Raw genomic sequence first — 19,671 nt, forward strand, 5'->3', positions numbered from 1 at the left:
ATAAGTGAAGGAAACATGAGGGGCCTTGGTTGGCTTGAGGAGCCTCTTGACATCCAGGTGTGCAGAGCTGAGGGGGTGGCTGTGCCCAGGCTTGAAGGAAAAAAGATGCAATTCTGCAGCCCCAGACCTTCCCCCTGTGGCCCAGCTGTGCACACTTCCCGGGGGCGCAAGGAGAGGTTCCATGGGTGGGCAGGGAGTGGTGGCATGTGCTGATGTCAGATCTCAGGTGCCAGCCCTCACCCTGCCTGGTGAGAGCCTCGAGAGGTCTGGAACAGAACTGTCTTTCTCATCTGTATACCGTGCCTTACCCTTTGGCATGAAATCCAAGCAGCCTCAAGAGTGAAATGTAAGCATTTCCTAGACCCTGCAGAGGGAAGGGTGGACTGGGACTGCAGTTTCCATCTGTCCTTGCATCAGTATTGTACAAATGAGCATTTGTGTGGTGTATTTTTAGACAGTATTGAAAAGTCTCAGAAATTTTGATACAATATGGAGTCAGTGATTAGCTTCAGATCTAGAGAAATAAATTGGCTTTTTTGGTCTTTGAAATTATTTAATTTTTCTTATTTCTAAGGAATTTTTTTGTTTATTTTTTGAACACACCTAGTGTCTTTAATACTTAGCTCCTTAATCCCTTATTAAGAGGATTTTTAAACCTGACAAACAGCTCAACCAGAGAAGCAAATCCAATGGTAAAGCAGAATTTGATCTAAGTCTGAGAATGTAAGCCCACAGAGTAACTGGCCTGCAGATAATTCAATACACATCTCTCATGGTATATGTTCATCTTGCAGTGTATAAGCTGCAATAAATCACACAGAAAAGACAGAGGCAAATTCTTCCAGGAATATGTTTATAGGTGAATTCTAGCTATGTAAAGAAACTGAAGTATTTTCAGAGCAAGAAAAGACTATACCACTACATCTTTGACTTCAGAAAGAGTTTTTTAAATTTACAGGTGTTAAACTTGATTCTGTGCACTGGAAACAATTTAAAGTGGCAGTTCAATTATCACTGTTCTTCACTATTTCAGAATAGGTCTTATAATTCCTAAAATTCCAAAAATATTTGAGAATCTTTTAAAACACACAAAAATTATAATCAGGTAATAAAATCTTTGAAACATTGCAAAATTCCTGCAAAATGTGGAAAAATACAATAATTCAGGAAGAGATTTTTCTCAGTCTTCATAAGCCAGACAAGGCATAGAAAGTTCTTCCTTTTTGATCTCAAGTTAACAAAGAACTTAAGCATATATGAAAAAGATTAGGATGAGTATAAAATGAGCACATGAACGATGACATAAATATATTTTTATAAATATAAAATGAAACACATAAATAAAATATTATGCACAGGAAAAAATTAAAAAGTGAAAATGTTATTTCTATAAGGATAAAAACCATAGTGATTGCAACATTCAGGGAAACATCCAACTTAAGAAAATAACTTAAAAGAGATTATACATAGTCTCATAAATTATTGTCGTGTTCCTGGGGAAAACAATTAGTATAGTTAAGATTTATATTTATCAAACTCTTGCATCATAGAATCAAGCTACTTGGAGCTAGATTTTTACTTGAAAAATATCTCCATTGTGTAGAAGAATAAGGGCTCAAATACAGTTGCAAGTTAATTAGGAAAGCCTTGGCATGCTATTTGTTTGGGGAATACCAGTGGTATAAGCTAGAAGTGGGAAACCAGAGCGATAGTAAAAAGTGACCCAAAGGAGATGCAGTTTATCTGTGATAGGAAGCAAAAGAGATTTTGATGCAAAACAAAGAAAGGAGAGCTCTTGAAGAGCTTCCTGAAAAACAAACTCACTCATTCATTTCTGTCATTTCATCAGATGCCAAAGAGCATGGTATTTTGAGAGGGTGTATGTCCTGATACTGCAGGTGCTGCCAAGCCCAAGGAATAAGAAGACTGATTATGCATCACTTAATATCTGGTCTTGGAGGAAGGAAATTAGGGCAGTGCAGACTTGTGTGGTGAGAGAAAGAAAAGAAGGCAGCAAAATCAGATTGGGGCTTCCTGCTTTGAAAAACCCTAACTCTAGGAGTGACCCAAACACTACGCAGGTAAATCAGCCTAGGGTTAGGGATGGTCCCAAAGAAAAAGCTGTGGAGGCAGCCCTGTTGTGGCACTTTTGCGCTCCTGTTGGGATGCCTTTCGCAGCTGCAGTGTGCCTGGAGCTCAGGGTTTCCTCATTTAAAAAACCCTAACCCAAGGCTTAAGCCTTAACCTAACTTTAAACAGGTAAATCAGCCTAGGGTTAGGAATGGTCCCACAGAAATGTCAGGGTAGGGAGCCATGTTGTGGCACTTTTACGCTCCCCTTGGCATGCTTTTGGCAGCTGCAGTGTGACTGGAGCTCAGAGCTTCCTGGTTTTAGAAACCTTAACCCTAGGCATGACCCTAACCCTAGACCTAGATAGGTAAATAAGCCCAGGGTTAGGGATGGTCCCAAGGAAAAATCTGTGGAGACAGCCCTGTTGTGGTTGTTCTGTGCTCCGCTTGGGATGCCTTTGGCAGCTGCAGTGTGCCTGGAGCTCAGGGCTTCTTGGTTCTTGGAACCCTAATCCTAGGCGAATCCTATCCCTGACCCAAGTCATTTAGGGCAGCCTTGAGGTCCTGCTTGTCGAAAGGAGAAAGCTGTTGAGAAAGCCTCATTTTGGCAGTTCTGTGTTCCCCTTGGTATGGCTTTTTCTGCTGCAGTGTGCCTGGAGCTCTGGCCTTTGTGCTTCTCGGAAACCCAACCCAAGTCGGAAGCCGAACCAGCAGCCTCGGACCCATATTGTTGGAAGGATAACAATGTGGAGGAAGCCATGGTTTTGTAGTGTTGTGACCACATGGGGTAGGAAATACCAGTTTTAGCCCTGAGTAAATTTGCTTTGCTAGAGTGTGCAGTATATTTTAAGTAGCATTTTGCTTCTTGATATGACGCTCTGTGATCCTTTAGTTGTGTTTAAGGGTAATTTACATTGAGAAAATATATGATGGTCTTACTGATATGTCTCTCTCGCTGAGCAGATGGTCATCTGTTACCCCAGGTGTGACAGCTCAGACTGTCCATTCCCTCCCATCTTGCGCATGTACTTACTCAGCTGGACCACAGCGAGTGACACAAAACTTATGTCGGAATTTATACATCACTTGTCGTTGTCCAGCAGACCTTGATTACTTGTGGGCCTCCTTCTTCTTAAGGTTAAATTCACTCTGGCAGTTGAAGACTGAAACAGTGTAAAACCGCCTTCATAATCTCTCAGTAGTTTGCACGTATATGTTTTTGAAAGCAAGTTTATCATGATTTGTTATTACCAGTGATTAGGAGAAGCCACACCACAGTGAGTGGTGCTTTGTGAATAAAAAAACAGCAGTGCAGGACTGACTGCTGGCAGGCTGACAGAGTCCCTTTTTGAGGATCTGTGGAGAAGATGGAGTAAAGGATCCCTGGTACCCTGGATGTTCCATGGACTCCGATGTGTCCTGAAACTGGCTTTGCTGAGGGGGAGATGGGTGCTGGGTGTGTGGGTCTGTCACAAGGGGTCTCAGAACCAGCTATTGCACTTAAAAGAAAGTTGATGAAAGTGCACAAAAACTCAGACACCAAAGTCCTCTTTGTTGCAGTTTGTCCTGCTTAGCTGAGTGAAAATTTTCACACTCGGAAAATAAGCTGTTTAGGTCTTGGGGGCTGTTGTCTGTCTCTGCCCCAAGATGCGTGGGATGATTCAGAGGCAGCCTGAGATTTGAAGGATGATACTGGACTCTTCAGTTTTCAATCTTGAGGTTGTTTATTATTTCTTATCTGCAAAGATTTTCCTTCTGTCCAGCCGAGGTGTGAACAGCAAGGCAGCCAAAGGCCCTCTGACTGCCCCTGAGGTGTCATGGTCTTTATATACTACAAACTATGTATATCATATTTACTTTTATGTCCCAATACCTATCACCTATATTAGAAAGAGGACTTCTACTTTAAACCAGTACCCAGGTGCCAACATCATCACAGAAAATGGATGACGTGAAGAAGAAAAAAGGACGAGACACGCCCTGATTCCTCCATCTTGTCCATAACCCCCCTGTACACAAAACCCAAAAATGTATGTTTCACCCTGTAAATATATAATTCCTGCACCATTCAAACCCTAGGGCCTCTCATGTCCTCATATACAGGTGGCACATCCCTAGATGGATCAAAATCAATTCACCAGGTGCTTCTGGCAACATTCCAGGTCTTCCAAGCCCCCCCAAGAGGGTTCCCTGCAACTCTGGACATCTGGAGGGGTGTGCTGAGTTCCCACATTTAGGTACCCGGTATCTTAATGCAAAACATTTCTCTAAGGTCCAAACCTTTCATGTGGCTGACAGAGTTAAAAATGAACCTGATAAACATGTGAAAGGCCTGGATCTTAGTTTTAGAAGTGGCTTTGCAAGGAAACAGGCAATTGCTTTTGTATTAACTTGTAAGACTGACAGCAGATCGTTTCCATCATTGTTACTGAGCTACAGGTAGAGAAAGTTTCATGCTGAAGAACTGAGCAATATGATTCAGTGAGTTCTTAGACTTCCATAATCATAGACTTAGTCAAGGCATGGGAAAAACCCCTCAGTTTTGGCCAGTTTGTCCAGTTTTCTTGGAACAGAAAGAAGGTAATGGAACAGAAAAGAAAGGCTAGTAACAACTCTGCAGCTGGAGGAGATGGTGGAAGAGAGCGCTCATGAGGAGCACAGAAAATTCATTGCCTTTGGCTTTACAGAGGGGATAAAGTGTCAGTAAGACGAGCTTCCAAAGTGCAAGCTCACAGTTTTTCCCACTGTCAGTATTAGGACACTTCAGCTCCCAGAGCACGTGGAGGTTTTGGTGAGGGATTTCAAAAACAAGGCTGGAATAGTTGTGCCCCCAGAGCACAGGCAGCACAAAGCTCCTGCTGCAGGTGCTGGATGAGCGACTCAAGGGCTTCTGGCTCTGCAGGCAGCTGCTTTGTTCACTTACAGATATTAAAAAAAAGTTATTTTTATACAAAGTAAATAGGACTGTATTTCTTGATAGGGCTGTGAGGGCAAGTGTATTGTTTCTGTTATTGGCCAGGAGCTGCATCTCTGGGGCAGGAGTGGGCTGTGGTGGGCTCTACACCTGTTGGGAGGGGAGTTTCCACCCAGCCTGAGCAGTGAGAAAATGAGTGCCTTCATGTGGGGGAGGACAAGGAAGCGGCAGACGACTTCACATGTTGTGGTCTCGCCATATCAGTGATTTCCCTTGCACCATATTCTTACACTCCCTATTCAGTGAATAAAATATGGAGGATTTGCATGACATTTAAGCCAGCAGTTAAACCATCCACTCACATAAAAGCAGCCTGTATTTCCTCAGGAGCTGTCACTGTAATGCCCTGATTAATTTAATTTATCATCCTTAAAGTGTAAATAAAGGTAATACAGCAATCATAACATAACATGACAGAAGTAGGAAATAGGGCAAAAATAGATCATGTTAATCCTAGCTCTTGTGATCCTTCTGCACCATGAGTCATATAGACAGTAATGGTTCATTGTGTGGAGAGAGATGGCCAACAGACACATTCTTGTCCTGACAGTCCCTTTGTTTGGACAAGGAGTTTTGGGAACAGATATCATTACTAGGTAAAATCACAGTTAGCTAAAAATGCTAGTTCTGTAGGAATTGAGGCCTTCTTCCACTAAAATCAATGGAGGAAACATGCCTATTTGCATGCTGGTAATGAGCAATATAGCCACATTATGTGGGAATTAATGTGGTTTTGCTACTCCTTAACAGATGCCCATCCTATCCTTCTCTGTGTCTGGAGACTTACCCAGGCCTCAGCCTGTGGTCCATGGCTGGTCTCCCTCCAAGAAGTCAGCCAAAGACAACTGCCAGAAGTGACACTGGTGTGGGAAGGTTAAATCTGTGAGACTGGAAACCAAAACCAAACCCCTGGGCACACAGAAGCACCTTGAAAATCAAAACAGCTTGATCATTGCTGCTGCAAATCGAAATAACCACTCAGGTAGGCACAGGAACAAATGTTAATCACAGCTGTTGGTGGTGATTTGATGGTGCCAAGGCTCTGTTGATCAGATTTTGCCCTCTTGTACTATCTGTGGGTTGGATTCACTTGCTTGAAGCTGCAAATATTGTGAAATGGAGATTAGACTGGTTTGTAATGTGCTTCCTCCTCCTTTTCCTGACTTTGCTAGCTATGTGAAGGTACTTATTTTATGAAATGTTATTTTCTAATGTATGTTATAAAGTAAATAAATACTTTATATATTATGTATATCTAAAAATATGTGCTTTATAAATATGTATCCCAGGGTAGTCCTGTGGCAGCCTTCCATTACTTACAGACGACCTCCAGGAAATATGTGGAGGTAGTCTTTATCGGGCAGTGTAGGGACAGGACAAAGGAGAACAGCACAGATTGTGGCAGGAGATTCTGTGTTGTGAGGTTGGTGAAGCACTTGAGCGGGCTGCCCAGAGAAGTTATGGATGCTCCATCTCTGGGAGTGTTCAAGGCCACATTGGATGGGGCTCTGAGCAACCTGGTCGAGTGGAAGGTGTCCCTGCCCATGGCAGGGGGCTGGAACTGGATGAACTTTAAAGTCCATTCCAATTCACACCATTCTGTGATTCTACTCAACTATGAACTTGGCATGTTTAACCCCTTCTTTCCCATCTCTTACCCCTCCTCCTTGCCCCGTGCTGTTTGTGAGGTCTCTGTTGTGTTTTTTCCTGCTGTTTGTGTTTTCCTGGCTTCTTCTATCCATGGCAAGATGCAAACCTGTCAAAATGTAAGTGCTTTGAACTAATATGATAATACATTCTATATGGATTTTAAGGTATTTTCTTTGATACATATACACAAATATAAACACTTTTGAGTTAATAAGGTGATCATCTCACAGACTAGATTGAAACAGCACCACTGTTATTGAGAAAGCGAAATTATCTTCCCAGAGCTCATTCTTCAGTAAAAAACCAAAAACCTCACACCTCAAACAGACCTCACATTTTGTCTTTCTTGTCACTGTACTTTTTCTTAAAACATTGTTAGGACTATGTTTTAATTTTACTGGCGAGAATAAGTGATATAATAAGTCCTGATTTGTAACACGTCACAGTTTTCCTTATCCTAAATTTAATCACAATCAATAACAAATGTTAGTAGCTAGTCTAATTTAGAATTTTCAGGACTGGATGTTAACTAACATGCTGACATATCACCACCCATCTCAGTGGGACTGCATCCACCCCAAGCAAAAGAATTTTACTCTTGGAAATAACAGGCTTTGAAATAAACTAAATAGGAAGCACAGGCCTGAGTCTGTGGGCAAAGATGATGTGCTCAGAAACCAGCTCTAGAAGCTCTGCGCTCTGGGAAAATCTCAAAATGATTCAAATGTGTGCTTTTGAACATATAAGCAGCAAAATTTGGTTTTGGAAGAGGCATCTCTCAGAAAATATTTATGGATCTTTTCCTTACTATTCTTTCCTCTTCTCTTTTTGGTTTTTTTTTTTTTTTTATGTCAAAAAAAAAAGCCTAAATCAACCCAACACCCACAGTTTTTTAAAATCTCAGTTTTAAAGTATCAGACATGAAGTTTTAAGCTGTACTCTCTGCAGATTTCTAAGAAATAACTTTCAGGGTCAGGAAATTAGAAAACAACTCTGCTTCTCATAATGAAGCTTTTATGCCTGCCTTTCAGATTTAGAAATTGCCCTCCATGTGTCTGGGATTTGTGTGTTACAGCTTGATGGCTGCTGTTCCAGAGGACAAACAATCTCTTAAAAAAAACCCCCCCAAACCCCACAGAATGTGGTACTCGCTGTCAGTCACCTGTGATTTCCTTTGTTGGCAATCCAAAAAGATAACAGCAGAGCAGCCTCAGCCCAGCAACTGTTCCCAAGCAAAGGACCCTGAGAAAGCTGGCTGATGGGAGGAGGTTTGTTGTGACTAATGCAAACTGATAGTCCTTGCAAGGGGATGGCAGCGCCTGGGGGCCCTTCGCCTCCTGTTGTTTCACGGCAGCCTGTGGAAAGCAGCCTGGGTCAGGAGGAGCTCTGAGTATTCCCTCTCTGGAAGAGAAAATGTGTGCTGGCACTAATGAGCGTGGAAAAATTCTGTGATAGAGTTCCTGCATATTTCAAAGGCATAAATCAGGCTTGAAAATAATGCCTTCTGTTTTTTTTCCCTTTTGAAATTAAGGAAGTTAAATAACAAATGTGCAGACAGAAGAGATATATATTAGGACATGCAGGGAGCTTTAAGTGACACTGCTTGCTAGAAGGGGCTGAAATAGGGGAAACTTCCCTCTTGTTCAATGTGTTGTATTTTTAAAGGTGGTTATTTATTTATCAGCCGCTGCTGTATTTCCCTAGCTTTTCCTCTGACTGGCCCTTGATATTCACGCTGACACATTTTTTCTCTCCCTTTATACTGTTTCTCAGAAAGAACCTCTAGTGCCATAAACAGACCATTACCAATTGTATTACCTTCTTCTGAATTAACAACCTCTTCATCAGATGCTGCCCACACTTTTCAGGCTCTTTGTCCTGCTTTGTTTTGAATGCCTGAGATTGCCAGCTGGGGAGAGAAGACAGAGCTTTCCCTTTGCTTCCTCCCCTGCCCACTCCTCCTTCTCCTGTTGTCAGATGTCAGATGTGATTACCCTGTCCCAGAGAGGGGGATCCTTGCCCTGGCACCGTGAGAACCCACAGAGCTGGAGGTGGCAGGGAGGTGGTGGGCAGCAGGATCAGCTGGGCTAGAGCACGAGCAATAAAGCAGTCAGGTTTTACACACTGAGAGCGCTGGCCAGGCTCACAGCTTAATCTGCAAATGCTGGTGGTAAGAGGATGATAATAACAATAATATGTCACTGTGGGTGATGCCATTCCTGCTGTGAGTGGTCAGGAAGCCGCCGGCGCTTCTTGGAGGCGGGAGTGACCTCAGGTTCCCTTCTGCATCAGGATGCTTTGATGGCAGTGCAAAGCTGACCTTTCATGAGCCTGCCAGCATAACTTAGAGAAAAAAAGGATGTGTGAGCTTAAGGAAGAAGAGGAGGAAGCGCCAGAGAATGTTTTATCCTCTTTTTAATAAAGCTTTGCAGGAATAATTATTAATAACAACAATCAATAAGAACATGGTACACAGCGTGGGGTTTTTTATCAGAGTGGGAAAACTATAGGGTACTGGAAGGTCTCTTTTATGTTTCTATAACAAATTGGTAATAAACATGCAGGTACCTAGAGAAAACTTTTATGAAGCCTGTATGGAAAACCCACAAATTAAGCCCAGCATGATGGACATGAAAGTCCTTGTGCAAAACGCAGAATTGGGGTTCAAACACTTTCCCATTGTGCAGAAAGCAGGTGGATGGGGAAAGGCACGTGGGTACACCAGGTTATTGCCAGGTCAGATTTAGTGGCTAGATGGAAAATGGGATGTCCTGGCTGTAGCTGGGGTGTTGGACACTACCTGGGGCAGCAAGTGGTACAGCCAGGGGAAAGCAACATTGGAGAAGAGTGAGATATGAAAACCCGTGTCCTTGTGCCACTGTTGAGCCAGGCAATTTGGGTTGCTGCTGCTTTTGCATTTGCCACCACTTCTGCTCAAGAATACCTGTGAATGAAGGGGTCTGGGAGTTCAGACCATGCTGAAATGGCTCTTAAATCAGGGAGTTTGAATTTAGTAATCTAAATGCATTTATTTGAATGCAAATAAGAAGACAATATAAATTAAATATGCAGGCCAAATGGTGGCTGTTTCAAAAATGCTATACAAAACCAGCATCAACTCTCTAATGAATCAAACTAGCATCTCTTCATATCCACAATTTCTTCAAAAATAGTCTAGTTTTAGAAAGAATTTTTTCACAAATGTCAGTAAAATTGGTGAAAGAGGGGGGTACTCAGTGCTTTTGGAAACGTATCTGCATGGATATAACAAATGTAAGTTCAGTGCCTAATGATGATTTACATCCTTTGTCATGTTCTGACTTCCTTTGTTGTTCAGAATGCTCATTTTGCTCACTTTTGCATGAAGTGAACAACCCCAAACCCCACAGGCCTTAATCTCTGCAAGAGAAGCTGAGCTGATGATTTGGAAAGCCTGAAGTGACGGAAAAATGGAATAATAAAAATAAGTGATTCAAGGATGGCTAGTCTAGAAGACAAATGTACAGATGGAACAGCCTAGGCTAGCATGATTTGTATGTGTAAAAAAGATGACTTCTTTAGATATCTTATAAAAATAATTTATCAATTACAATTGCTGAACAGGTCTAGTGAATGCTTGGCTTTGTTTTAAAATTACTTACTATGGTAGTGACCAAACTAAAAGTGGGAATTCATAAATATTGAAAAAAAAGATTGTAGATGAAAGGGTTTTGGCTAGAGAAATTGATATATAGCAGATTAGTTCATTGTTTAAAACACAAGAATATCAATGTCTATTTAATGTAAGTGTTTTTTAAACCTTTCTCTGGTAAATGGCTGCAGAGACAAGCAGTGCTATTCAGAAATGTGTATCTGAAATTGTCAGTGGAAAAGTTGGTGTCTTAGGAGAAAAAAAAGAGAGAGAGCCCAAAATTCAGATATCTTCAGATACAGAGAAGATCTGGCAACACTGCCATGGTACTGCTGTTATGGCAGACTCATCATCTCCATGATGAATCACTGGCTTCCTATATTTTCTTTCTAGAAAACTTTGACTATGTGGTTTGGAATCGCATGTACTGGGTTCTTTGGTGCTTTTGTTTAAAGATATGTAATTTGGAATTTGTTACAAAAGTACTCAGCAGGTATGTCTCAAAACTGTTTTGGTAAGATTCTATACAATTCAAATGCTAAAAATAAAAGCAATTCAAGTTGATCAAATCATAGAATTATTGTTGCCATACTGTAAATGTCACTGTGACAGAGCAACAAATTTCAAAATTCTGAGCCATAGACATCTGTTAGTTTCTCAACTGCTATCATTATTTCGCTGCAGTGAATATGATTCTTCTTTTTCTGTACCATTTTTAGGTTGTTTTTGTGCCATATGGGCATCTTTTGATATTTGGAAAAAACTTAAAATAGAGTTACTTTGATGCACAAAACTTGATATTGAATGTATTCTTTGTTCTCCCTATATTTCTAATTTGCATGGAGTGTGATCCATGCATGCAGAAGGAGGAGAGAAAATGTGCAGTGCTTTGTTTATTCTATATAAGGCACTGGCTTCTGTTGTACCTTGTACCCTTATGAAATCGTTTAGGATCTCCCTCCAATTGTTTGCAAACAGCTATTCCAAAAGATAGTTAAGAATCTCTGCCACTCTGGCAGGAGGGTGAGCAGGACTTTTTGCAGGCTGTACTGCCCTGAGGAATGTTTCTCCTGCCCTTGGCATCCCCAGTGCCCAGCAGCACACCAGCACTGGCTTAAATATTACTTCTCTCACGCTGGGAAGTGATGAGTACAAAAAGCTCCTCTTTCCTGACTGATAGAAAATATTAGGACAACATGCTCCAAGCCAGATCCTGGGCTGGTGTTAGGTATGTGTACACCAGCTGAGCTCTTCCTTTTTGCCCTCATCAATTAGCTCTTCCTGTGGAAATATCCTACCATAAAGACAAATGGCTGTTTGATTCTCTGCTGAGACAATGGGCTGAAGGAGAGAAGGGTCTTGATCCCCAAAGTGTTCTCTGTGCACCTCCTCAGTTTGGTGTCCGCCCACGAGAACAAGTGGCATCAAATTTTGGGGACCTGCTGGTCACCCAGCTCTTTTGGGGACATCAAGCCAGCAGCCTGTTGGACATGGATGCTGGGCACTCGTCCTTCCAGGGCTGGAGGGAAGGGAAAGGGGGCTGGGACTGCACACAGCAGTGCCTGGAACCTGCTCTGGCCTCACATTCCCTGTCACAGCCCTCCTGCCTGCTCTGTGCCTGTCCCCTGGCACATGGGTCAGGCTCAGGGCTGGCTTGTTTCTAGTGGGCCATGAGCCAAACCTTCGGAGAGCTGTTAACTTACCGTGTTTACTTTGTAAAATAGTGGTAACATTCAGAAGTGACTGAAAGGGCAATTTTTCTTCTAAAGCACTTTTGTTTAAATCTAGGTTTTTTCTCTCAAATCCATAGTGTTAAATTCTCAGAGACAGATTTTCTCCTATATTCTAAAACTAACTAGAGACAATTGGCTTATTTTTTTTCACATAGAAATGTGCTTATTAGAATGTTGATTTAATACACTCACTTCATCAATGATTTCCAGTTCTCTGATTCATATGATGGAATCAAATTTCACTGGAGCAAGTGAACTGCAAAGCATAGCCTTCTTCCTACAGCATTTATCTCCAGGCGTTAGAAATGTCCCCATACTGAAACAAAAATACATGTAAGCCCCTCCTGTGAACAGGGAAGAAGCCAAGAATGTTTTTGCTCAACTGACAAGCTTGGGAAGTCAAGAGACAACTTAATTGGACAATTGATTCATCGACTGGATGAAGTCTTAAGTTACATGAATGACAAAACCATCAATTATTTTTTTTAAAAACACATGGTATTTCTTGTGGCAGAGACAGCACGTAGTAATTAGGGGTTGGGTTTTCTTGCTTTCACAGCTCAAGAGAAGGACTAGACTCCATTTCCAACTGACACAGCATAAATGACGTGTACTTTCTCATAATGTAACTTTAGAAATCCTTTGCATCTTACATGTCACTTTGTATTTTTCATAGGTTGTAAAGAACTGTTGGCAAAGAATAGCTGTCTTACCTCAGACGAAAAAAAAAAATTTCTTAGTCTTCCTCTACATCTCCACTTTCTTCCTTAGAGCAGTTTTTCTTCATTGCTTGGTTTTCTCTGTGGTTGACAGGCAGGATGCTGGTGAACAGACCAGTTAAGTTCCCATCAAAGGTATCAGGCAGCAGCTGATGCTCAGCAATGGGTTATTGCAAGAGTGATTCCTCCTGTGTGCTGGGTTCCTATGTGCTGCCTTGATAAATGAGACTCCCAGACTGCAGGAAAACCCAGGAAATGAGCGACTGGGAAAGAAGTGAGAGGGAGATTGGAAGAGTGATGTCTCCTCTGAGTTCTGTCACTGACCTTCTGAGCTTCTGCCAGTAGCTGCAGAGCTCAGTCCCTCATGTGGGCTCACTTCTCTCCAGTGCTGCTTCTGACAGCTCGGGCAGTGCAACACCACAGCTCAGTCTTCAGCAAAATAAAGTCCACAGGTTTCTGCTTATCTGCATTAAACCTACCTGCTCAGTGTTATCTCTAATTATTTCTAAGAGTGAATAGTACCCCCAGGCCTTTATTCTACCTGTCTTCTGATTTATTCTGTACAAGGGCCTGCACATAGGTCTATAGTATTTACGTTTGTATTCCCTTGAAATCTCCCAGTCCTGTCTTCAGGCTCCATAGAGTAAACACTACTGAAAAGAAACCTTTCAGACCCCTTGGCAACAGTCTTTGAGTTCTCTGTGGACAGCCAAGTTAAAAAACCCACATATGCTCAGTGAGATCTTGGGCTTGGTAATGTTATGAGCCCTGTGGTAAAGGAAATTCCAACATTTTTCTCTTTAAATCTTGCCATAAATATAGGGAGAGCTGTGTCACATCTCTTTGCAAAATCTAAATGCTGGTGATAATATCTAAACAGAAGCATTTGCTAGTTCATGAACATAAGTGAGACAGATTAGAAAAGTATTTTTCTCTGAACAGGAAAAATCCTGAAATTTTGAGCAACACCCCCATCTGCTTCCTGGCCTTATGCTCTTCTCAGTTTCAGAATTTCACCAGTAGTAGAGGATTGACCATGGCCAAACAACATGTGCCCACCACAGCCACTGCCTCACTCCCCTTCTCAGCTGGGCAGGGGAGAGAAAATGTGAATGTCAGAAAATGAAAAGATCAGAAAATGAAAATGTCAGAGAATTAAAAGATCAGGACAGGGAGAGATCACACACCAACCACTGAAATGGGCAAAACACTCAACATGTGGAAATTAATTTAATTTATTGCTAAGGAAATCAGAGTAGGAAACTGAGAAGTAAAACCAAATCTTAAAACACCTTGACCCCTTCCTCACAGGCTTCACTTTTCTTACAAAACCTCTAAAATTTCTCCTCCAGTGTTGCAGGGGGATGGGGAATGGAGGTTACAGACAGAGCTCATCCCACGTTGTCTCTGCCTCTCCTTAAGGACTCCTCATACTCTCCCTCTGCCACAATGTGGGGTTCCTCCCAAAGGAGACAGTCTCCACCAATTCCTGCAGCATGGCTGCTTTCCATACTGTGACCAGTCCCACCAGCAAAACAGTTCCAGAGTGGGCTGCTTTATTCTTGGGGACACAGGTCCTGCCAGAGCCTGCTCCAGAGTGGGCTTCCCACAGGGTCACAGCCTCCTCTCAGGCATCCCCCTGCTCCAAGAGGAATCTTTCATGAGCTGCAGGAGGCTCTCTGTGGTCCTCCATGGGCTGCAGGGGCAGAGCTGCTCCACCATGGGCTGCAGAGGGATCCCAGCCGTGCTGCCTGGAGCTCCTCCTGCTCCTCCTCCTGCACTGACCTTGGTGTCTGCAGAGCTGCTGCTCCTCTCACACCTTGTCACTCTTCTCTTGCTGCAACTGCTTCTGTGCAGGCGCCTTTCCCTCACCTCCCATCTGTGCCCAGGGGTGCTAAGGCAGCTGCTGGTGGGCTCAGGCTTGGCTGGCAGCAGATCTGTCCTGGAGCCAGCTGGCCTTGGCTCTGTCAGATATTGGGAAGGCTTCTGGCAGCTTTTCACAGAAGCCATCCCTGTGGCTCCCCACCCACCAAAACCTTGCCATGGAAACCCAATATGCCAGTTACCATGGATTTGGGAAACTGACAGGCAGACCAAAGAGAGCACCACAGCTTTAGCAGTTTATTTTTAAGGAATTTGTGAGAATTGGGATGCTGAGATTATGTACACAACCAGTTTAAACAGTGAAGGCTACTAACCAGTGGAATATCACTAGGATCTTAGTACACTCTTAATTTACAGGAAAATGGAGAGAACAACAGGAATTTACAGGAAAATAGAGAGAAAATTTTTGCAGAAGAATAAAACTATCCAGAATATTCTAGAAGAATTGATTGTGCAGAACCACAGTGAGATCTCCAGACCTCCTAGCAACATGTCAAGAAAGGCAGATGATATTCAGTGCTGACAAGACCAAAACATGCATATGGGGAAAAGGAAGTTCAATTATATCCATGAATCAAACTTGCATTCTCTACTAGAAAGAGATTTTCAGGAAGCTGCTGTGATCTTGCAGAGTGTCAGCTCAGGACTCAGTGGTGATGCAAGAGATACACAGATTGTCAAGGGTCTTGGAAGCATTATCAAGAGACAGGCTTGTTTTCATTACTATTATTGCTAAGCTGCAGAACTCTGTTTTATAGTGCTGGGAATGAAAATAAAGTGCAGGACATTTGTGCATTCAGAAGCTCATGAGCTCTGAAGAGAGAAAATCAAAATAAAGTCCTTTGAAATGTTATTAGAAATTTAATTTTGTAAGCATATTGACTCTGAAATCTCCAGATTAAATACAAATTTATTTCAATGCTTGGGGAAATTGTGTTAGAGGAGAAAAAGTGTCTCTTTTTGGGATAAAAAAGTAGGGATTTTAGTGTCTGAACTGGATCATAATCTTTCTAAAGATGGATTGCAGCCCTCTTAAAAAAGGAAAAGGAAGAATTTCAACATTTGAGCTCAGTTGTAAAACCATTTTGGTTTTTGCTGGTCTTACTGACATCCATGGGAGTTCTAGTTCAGCCTTAAAATTAATAAACCAGTGGGATAAAGAAATAAATACAGTATTTGGCATTTTAATTATTGGTAAGAAGTTATGAAATATGAGCATAATGCATAAAGAAGCGAAAGCTATACTCAGGGTATCCTCCTTGTTGTTTATGTCAGAGTTGGTCTGACAGCAAAATATGAACTGAGACACTCTTTCCACATTTTTTAAAGAAACATATTAAGTGTTCCTTAAGCTGATTAAACTAGTTTTATTTTAAATATACAGGTTGTGAGCTAAAAGTCTGTAGTTGCATTAAAGTGTTGCTAGCCCTAGACATTCAAAATGCATGAATCAGAACATTTAAATTATGATATTTTGAAATAGACCGCAATTCTGCTTCCTCTCCTCTCCTCTCCTCTCCTCTCCTCTCCTCTCCTCTCCTCTCCTCTCCTCTCCTCTCCTCTCCTCTCCTCTCCTCTCCTCTCCTCTCCTCTCCTCTCCTCTCCTCTCCTCTCCTCTCCTCTCCTCTCCTCTCCTCTCCTCTCCTCTCCTCTCCTCTCCTCTCCTCTCCTCTCCTCTCCTCTCCTCTCCTCTCCTCTCCTCTCCTCTCCTCTCCTCTCCTCTCCTCTCCTTCTTCTCCCTTCCCATAAAATGCAATTGAGAGGCTTCAGGAGTTAAGTGTCACTGTCTGATCCTAGCAGATATGAACAAACTTGCTGTGAATATGAAATACCCCAAGACTTGCAACAGGAAAATGAGATATGGCAGCTGGATGGTTGACATATAGGTAGTGTAAAAAGAAAGCAGGAGACCAGAGCCTGCGAGGCTGATGTGGGGTTTGACAGCTGGACTTCTCCAGCCATCTCCAGGCAAGGCTCAGGTAGCTCCCAATGACAAGCCATTCTGCTACAAACTTCTCGTAGACGTTCAGCTTTAACTCCAAAAAATATGCCTACAATTGTAATTAAAGATGAGGATTTGTACCCTCAAGTACCAATTGTTATCAGTGACAGGGCTTGAGGAAAGGGCATGAAGCTGAGCTGGGGAGGATTGGATTAGGTATCAGGAAAATGTTTTTCACCAGGGGGTGTTTGGGCCCTGGAACAGGCTCCTCAGGAAAGTGGTCAAGCACTGAACCTGACAGAGTTCAAGAAGTGTTTGGGCAATGCTCTCAAGGTGTCACTCTTGAGGTGTCCCGTGTGGGGCCAGGAATGAGACTCAATGATCCTGATGGGTCCCTTCCAGCTTAGCATATTTTGTGATTCTGTGATTCTATGATTCTAAATGCTGTGGATTTTTCCAACCTCTGCAGTCAGGAGAAAGCCATGGTTTGTGTTCCACTGTGGATGGACAATTTTAGAGAGATTAGGTGCATTTAGCTACAAACATGCATCCAGAGAATGTTTCACTGCATCCAGAAAACTGTGCTTTGAATTCTTAGAATGAGATACCCGATGGAGAATCCTCTCTCTTCTCCTTTGTGTCTGTGGAAGGACAACTGACACATCACTTGGCCTCAGTGCTTGGGGTGTGGTTTTGCAGGCAGCTGACCAGACATTGAGAGGGTAGGTACTGCATTTCCCCCTAATTCCTCATATATTTCCCCAAGCCTAAAATAAAACTGATTGCTTCTCTTCTCTAGCTTTTGGGATTCAAACATAAGCACATTGTGCTATCTCTGGGAGATGGTGCCTTATGGAATTAGTTTGAGGAAAAGCCCCCATTCCTGTTGAATTATATCTGTTAGCTTCCAGAAAGCCAGTAATGTAGATTTCTGTAGGAAGCTGGCAGGGTGCACTGAGAAATCAATCTGACACTCATTTACTTTCCTAAAAACCATTCATTTTCTATTCCTTTTTTGTTTGGTGGGTATCACCTCTGGGTTATTTGACAAGGGCTATGTAAATCCCGTTATGTGATCCTGCAAACCCCCCTGAGCACTGAAGTGACCTGCAGCTCTGGTCACAGCACTCTAAAGCAACAGCAGGTTTATGTGCTGCACAACTCAGACTGGTAATTTGGCTCAGCAACACAACCTTCAATAGCAGGATTTTGATTCCTTGTGGATGTTTGGTGATTAACTACTTGTACTCCCAAGCCTGTTGAACAAGGACTGAACATTTTATTCCATGACAGTTATAAAGAGATTCAACTGGTTTTGGCTGAGGTAGAGTTAATTTACTTCACTGTAGCTGATATGGGGCTGTTTCAGATTTGTGCTGCAAACAGTGCTGATAACACAAGGATGCTTTTGTTATTGCTGAGCAGGGCTTGCACAGAGCCAAGGCCTTTTCTGCTCCTCAGCCCATCCCACCAGCAAGGGCTGAGAGTTCTGGGCACAGCCAGAACAACTGATCCTAATGGACCACAGGGATATTCCAGACCATATGGCATCATGCTCAGGATATAGAGAAGGGGGAAGAAGGAAGGGAAGAGAGATACTGGGATTGATGGCATTTGTCTTCCCAAGTCACCATTATATGTGATGGAGCTCTGCTTTCCTGGAGGTGGTGGAACACCTGCCTGCCTGTGGGAAGATATAAATTAATTCCTTGTTTTTCTTTGCTTGTGTGCGAGGCTTTTGCTTTACCTATTAAACTGTCTTCATCTCAACCCACAAGATGTTTTCTACTTTTACTCTACTGATCCTCTCCCTGATCCTGCTGGTGGGGGTGTGAATAAGCGGCAGTGTGAGGCTTAGTTGCTGCCTGGGGTTAAACAACAATGCCACATTTTAACAACATTTTAGTACATTTAAACAATGTGCCACATTTTGAGGGAAGAGCATGCCTGTGGTTCAGGGGTGAAAAAGACCCCCCAGTGGGCATGCAGTGGTGCCCAATTATGAGATGGATTTATTCACATTTCTGCCTCTGTTTGTCTATCCCTTACACTTACCACTAAAATACACCCACTTCCAGAAAGTAATGCATCAACAGATTGAAATCTCACAGCATCCTACGTAACAATCTTTGTCAGAAAGTAGCAAATATCACATAAAGTCAAAACTACTGCAAGAATAACACTACTGTTACGTACAGAAAAAAAAATTGGTTAACATGTGTATCCTCCATTTTTGGAAGCAGCGTCATAAGATCCGTATTGATGACAACTGCCAGACTTCAGCTCGGAGTGATTGAGATTTTTTATCGTCAGCATCTGTTCCCCTTTCTTCCTAAGCAGTACTTTCATTCAAAGTAAGATATGAAGATCTGAAATATTTGATTAAGCAGCTTGATTTTTGCATTATATAGGAGGAATATAGAAAGAAAAAGTTCAGAAGTTGAACACCTTAAAGTAAAATTCTCAAATCACAAGCCCAGAATAAATCTTGATCAATGGTTTGCAAGATTTCTTTGTCAGAGGCTCTGTCACCAGGTACAGAAGAGGTAGGACAGGTAACCTTTCAACAAGAACCTCCTGCTCACTGGACCTGCTGAAAAGCAACATCATAAGACAGAACTTTTTAACCCATCTTTATCACAGGCCTGCTGAAGAGTATGTATTTAAACAGTCCTTCATCTTGGACTGGTCATGAGCTTACTGAAACTTACTTTGCTTGAGTGCTTATTCCAGTGAATTTAAAGCAATCTCATCTGAAAAGTGTGAACATTAATGAGTTTAGACATTACAAACATTTTATTTTTCCATGTGGACTTTCTGCAGAGCCTGCCAAATGAACTAGGGGAATTTGTGTCCCTGGGGAGGTTTGGGACCAGGCTGAGCAGAGGCCCCAAAAACAGTGTGGGTGCTGCTGGTGCAGTGTGGTTGTAGCTGCAAGAAATGGGCAGGAACCTCCTGAGCTTAATCCAAGAGATGCTTTGCAAACTGGTTTTCTGTGAGGCCCTCTGATGGCATCACTTTGATGAGCTTAGAGCTAGTAGCTTTCAGCTGAACCTGGGCTCCCAGCAT

General features: G+C 42.4%; 1 long non-coding RNA gene across 1 annotated transcript in view; it reads left to right on the forward strand.

Annotated features, from left to right (window-relative positions):
- The window catches only part of LOC113459496 (uncharacterized), a 36,903-nt gene that overhangs the window by 15,155 nt on the left and 2,077 nt on the right, over positions 1-19,671 (forward strand). Inside the window, exon 3 of the long non-coding RNA XR_003381355.2 lies at positions 5,794-6,025. This is a non-coding gene — a long non-coding RNA (uncharacterized LOC113459496). The remainder of the gene's footprint in view (positions 1-5,793; positions 6,026-19,671) is intronic.

This window comes from Zonotrichia albicollis, chromosome 1, assembly GCF_047830755.1.
Source record: "Zonotrichia albicollis isolate bZonAlb1 chromosome 1, bZonAlb1.hap1, whole genome shotgun sequence".
Classification (NCBI taxonomy): Eukaryota; Metazoa; Chordata; class Aves; order Passeriformes; family Passerellidae; genus Zonotrichia; species Zonotrichia albicollis.